This window comes from Pelodiscus sinensis, chromosome 5 (genome assembly GCF_052426305.1).
Source record: "Pelodiscus sinensis isolate ZL-2025 chromosome 5, ASM5242630v1, whole genome shotgun sequence".
Taxonomy (NCBI): domain Eukaryota; kingdom Metazoa; phylum Chordata; order Testudines; family Trionychidae; genus Pelodiscus; species Pelodiscus sinensis.
The window spans coordinates 77,950,766-77,956,089 of NC_143056.1; the positions used below are offsets into that span (position 1 = coordinate 77,950,766).

At 40.4% G+C, this 5,324-nt stretch overlaps 1 non-coding gene across 1 annotated transcript; it reads right to left on the reverse strand.

Annotated features, from left to right (window-relative positions):
- Positions 1-610: 610 nt before the first annotated feature.
- Positions 611-704, reverse strand: LOC112546032 (small nucleolar RNA SNORA17). The gene has a single exon (XR_003089645.3). It is a non-coding gene; the product is annotated as a small nucleolar RNA SNORA17 (small nucleolar RNA).
- Positions 705-5,324: the final 4,620 nt, after the last annotated feature.

Below are 5,324 nucleotides of genomic sequence, written 5' to 3' on the forward strand. Positions count from 1 at the left end.
ATAGTCAATTACAAGTGATTTACAAAGAGGCACGGAGCAAAGGAAATTCAGATAGTTACTTTATATAGGCTCATGTACTCTATCCCTTACAGTAACTTATTTGAGCAGTAAACAAAAAGAAGAAATGAATTGTGTTTAGTTTTTTTGTTCATTGCTGCTTTCTAAACCTTTTTGCCTGAGTGCTTAGCGTAGTAAGTCTTGATGTCATTTTTATGACTGGTTTGAAGGAACAAGTCTATTTTAGACTAATGTTGGTTTCGTACTTTCATACAACTTATTTTTTCCCACTGCAGATGTTCCCCATTTATATATGTGATAGCTTCATTTTTTAAATAATGTATTCAATAAATAAATGTCATAAAATATTTACAGTACAACTCTTAGTCACTTGTTAAGAGAAATGCAGTACAGGTTGGACATCTCTGGTTTGGCACCCTCAGGACCTGACCAGTCCCAAATGAGGGAATTTGCTGGACTAGAAGAGGTTCTCTGTTACCTGATCTCCAGACCAGTCCCCTCCCCGCTGCAGGCTCTGGCAGCCCTCTGCCCCTGCTGTGCTACAGTGCTTCTGTGGCTCCGGCATCCCGGACTGCTCCAGCCCCAGACCTGCTATTGGGGCTGTCACATCCTGGCCCTAGCCCCTCTGCCAGCAACTGCCACATACCCAGCCCTGCTGCTAGGACCGCTGAGGCCGTTGCTGCATTACCAGGGCTCCAGCACCAGTCTTAGCTCTTCTGGGCTCTGAGCCACTAGCCCCAGCCAGGACTCCCTGGTCCAGGAAGGACCATAGATATTGCCAGATGAGGAAGTCCTGGTTTTGGGCGGTCCAACCTGCATATTGATTCTAATCTAGACCCAGCAAGAAAAAGTTACAGAGTACTAGTCATGCGAGTATTAGTGTACAGAATAGTCCCTAAAAAGGTTAAGAGCAAGAAAGTGATAATGAAGGCTTTTTTTCCCCTTGGTGTGGGGAGGGGTAGATGCTCTGGTTTTGCTACTGTCTGGCTATGTCACCGTTAGCAAGTCACATAGGTCAATATTTTCTAAAACATCCAATAATTTGGAGGCATCGTGGTTCCACTGCATATAGAGGGACTCAATGCAACACTGCCATGAAAGTTGTGTGCACTGCATTCTGTAGCATGGAGCCCTATTCCGCAGCCAGGAACAGTGGCTGGAAGAGACAGGGAATGGGTTGTCATGACCATGAGAGCTTGGCAGCAGCCTGGAGACTAAGGGGGTTAACTGTACCTAGCCAGGTAACTGCTCAGCCAATAGAAATGCAGATAGGGATTTCAAACTGAGACAAAAGAATGTTTTGGTTTTTCCCTCCTTTATCCCTGAGCAGTTTTCTCTCCAGAAACTGAGGGAGACAGACAAAATGTCTCTCTCCAAGAAAAGACTCTTCGCTATCTGTAAGTAGGGTAAAGTTTAGATAAATCTTTTCTATTGTTTTATGGTTTGGGTATGGGAATCTGATGTCTGTGTATTTAAAAATGGGTTTTCCTCTCCTTTTTAACTAAGCTTTTGGCCCATGAAGGTCCCCCATGAGTATATTAATTGATGACTTTTCCATCTAGTCATTATGCTTGTAACAGGAGTATTGTGGTTATAATAAAAGTTCTTTCTCTTTTTGTATTAACCTGGTATTGGTTAATTTTTTTTAATGTCCTAGTTTTATTTTAGGGCTGAGATTTCCCAAGTGATTTCTTCCCTGGTTTTCTTACCATTAGTTGGGTGGTGGTAGCATGTTTTTTTTTTCTCAAAATCTAGGGTTTTTTTAAGATTTTTTGGGGGGGAGGGAGTTTTATACCAAAGCCTGGAAAGATAGGGTTTTGGGGTACTTTTGTGAGCCCCCACTTCTGCATTCATCATGCCAGAGTGGGAATTTAGCCTTGACACGTGTAAATCAAAGACAAGGCTATCACTGGCCTGAAGTTACCTCTGTGGAGGATTCCACCAGTGGCCTTATACTTTTTCTCTACTTCCTTTTTGTCTGATCTTCCTGCCTGGGTCAGGCTCTAATTTTAACATCCTAACATATATTCAGTGTGGTTTTTTTACAAAGTTCATTTTCCCATGTCTGTTTAAAGAGGAAATAACCAGCAAGTTTACAGTTTGTGTGGTGTTTAGTGTAGTGCAGTTTTACACGAGTTAGTTAACTATTGAGGCTCTGCTCTGCAGTTATATAATGTTCTATATGCACAAGATTTTGCTTTAGTTGATTAGGGGTATGAGGTATTCTGCAAATTATAGGCTCAGAATGATGCAATTTTAGTTTTCGTCCTCCCTCTCAGGTAATGAACAGAATACAGTGGAATACAGTTAGGATATGCTTCACATCTCTCTCCAATTCCCTTTTTAGGCAGACAAAGAATAAGATTGTTATTATCTCTGAAAAGCTACTAAGATCATCTCAACTACAGGGCAGATTGTTTCATTGCAGATGGGATAGAGTGGGTAGTAGTAAAGTTTCCTGTTTCTACCACAAACAAACAATGGCAGAAACAGGAGTGCATGACAGCTATTTCTACCTGATTGCATGACAGCTATGAACAACCCACAGTACGGGCTGTTTCCCTTTATATTTGCAACAACAATCCAGGTAATCACACAAGCCCTTTTAGTCGTGGTGCAACACACTTCCATCATCTCATCTCAACAGTCTGTCCATATCTAGAGAATTGGATTCTGATGGGGGTATTACCATCTTTGAAGGTAATATAATCAATAGCATCCTTACTCACTGTCCTAACATCTCTAGAAATCAGCATAAATATAGAAAGTTTACTGAAGTTCCAATACAGTTCTTCTGAACAGCTCTGATGACATGGATCTGATGAAATGGGTCTTTGCCCACGAAAGCTTATGCTCCAACACTTCGGTTTGTCTATAAGGTGCCATAGGACTCCTTGCTGTTTGAACAGCTCTAGACTCACTTGGAGCCAGAACTTACTTTTCCACACACAAGTTCCAAACAATTCATATACCAAGCAGTTCAGAAAGAGTCCACAAACATCAGTGTGTACATGTCTCATCCTTCTGGGTCACAAAGTGTATTGCTCCTTTGTGACCTTCTTTGCAAGACTCTTACTCTGTTGTCTTCTGGCTTCTTGTGTTGTGCACCCACAGCAAGGAAAGCTAGTTATGATCCCTCTCAAGGTACAAGACTCTCTGGCTTGGTGGCAGGACAAAAAATGGGTCTGTCCCCTTCTCAGAAGACGTTAATTACGGATGCCTCTCTGGCAGTCTGGAGCACTCAATAGAATGAAGACAGTGCCAGAGACATGGACTCCTCATGTCTCTAGGATGCAAATAAATCTTCTGGACCTGAGGTAAGTCTGGAGGTTGGCAAAGGTTGCCATTTATCCAATCTCAATTTCTTCAGGGGAGGCTGACCAATAGGATAACTGTATTCTATGCCAACAAATAAGAGGGAGCAAGATCTATAACCCTCTGGCACAAGGGCAGTACACCTGTGGAATTAGTGTCCACCTGATGATGAATACATGAGAGAATTCCAATCTCAGCCTCAAGGACCATATATACCTAACAGTGGAATACAGATAGGCTGCGTCTAGACTGGCATGATTTTGTGCAAAAGCAGTTGCTTTTGCACAAAATCTTGCCTCCTGTCTACACTGGCTGCGAGTATTTGCGCAAGAACACTGACTTTGTAATGTACAAAATCAGTAGTTCTTGCGCAAATACTCTGACGCTCCCACTCAGGGATCAGCCCTCTTGTGCAAGTATTCAGCCACGTTAATTTCTTGCACAAGAAAGCCCGATGGCTAAAATGGCCATTGGAGCTTTCTTGCGCAAGAGAGCGTCTACACTGGCACAGATGATTTTGCTCAAAAGCAAATCTTTTGCGCAAAGGCACATGCCAGTATAGACGCTCTCTTGCGCAAATACTTTCAACTGAAAGTTTTTCCATTAAAAGTATTTGCACAAAATCATGCCAGTCTAGACGCAGCCAAAGTGATCCTGCATCTTGAAGAACTCTGTTTACACATAAGCATGTTTTTCCTGAAATAAATTTGAAACATTCACTTTTCATATTTTCTCTGACATTCTAATTTGATAAAGAGAGTCCATTTTCATTTCTAAATTATTCCCAATGTTATAGACATTTCATGACTTGTCACATTTGAAAATTGACTCAAAGTGTCAAAGTTTAAGAGAATCTAAAATGGGATTTCTCTAACTTTTTTTAAGGACAATTTTGCAGCAAAATGCTAAATTATTCAAATATTGAATCATTCATATTTCGTTGTCAGTTATTTCCATAATTCTACTTTTTCATATCTTCATCAAGAACAGAAAAGCAGATTTTGTTTTAAAATAAAGGCTTTCACTCTGCAGCACTGGCAACTATCCAATAATCTTCCATAACTCAAAATTCACCAAATGTATTTTTAAAATAAAGTTTATATTACTTTTGTCTAATTCCATCAGTGGGCTGAACATTTACTTTTGTCCTTGTTTTCTAGGGCTACATCTTCATTTTATTCTAAAATTGGTGCTGAATGTCAGCACCCAAGTTTTAGATAGGGATATAGGCCTTGTACTGGTCTTCTGCCCAGCAAAGTTACGTTTTCATGGAGTCTCATGATTCTAGTGACTCTTATTCACACATATAGGACTGAAGTAATGACCAGTTTTGGTGGTGAGGAAATTTTTCTTCTATGGCACATTGTGGGATAGGAATCCTGGACAATGTCACATGTTCTCCATGGAATATTGGAGTGAGAATCTATATGGTCCTTCTCCTGTGATTGTAAGTGGATTTCTTTATCTCATGTGACTGAATTTTTTCCTCCCCCTCCGCCCTGCCAATGATTGTGATGGTCATCTACCACATGACATGGTCCCCATAATCTTAAAGATTATAAAAACAATCTAGACAAAACCCAACTAATTGTCAGTAGGGAACAATCCTGAAGTGACCCCAGGAAATAGACTCAACAGATATCTTCTATTTCTAAACATCTATGATGCATACCTTTGACCTGTTTCTAATAAGCTTTCAAATGATCAGATCCTGCTTCTGAGTAATCAAAACTCTGCGAAGGTTATAAATCTTCTACTGGGAAATACTCAGTGAGATGGAAAGCCAGGAGCCTTTCATGTCCCTCTGTCACTTTTTTTTAAGAATATAGAGACTGTTTTTACTCTCTGTTGCTTGTATATTCTCTGAAGGTATTCAGAAAGCTCCCTGTTTATCATAGTCCCCTTAGAGCCTTTATGCCAGAGAGACAGATGGACAACACAATAGCCATTTTCAATATTTGTTTTCATGTATTCCTTTATTATGGAAGTCA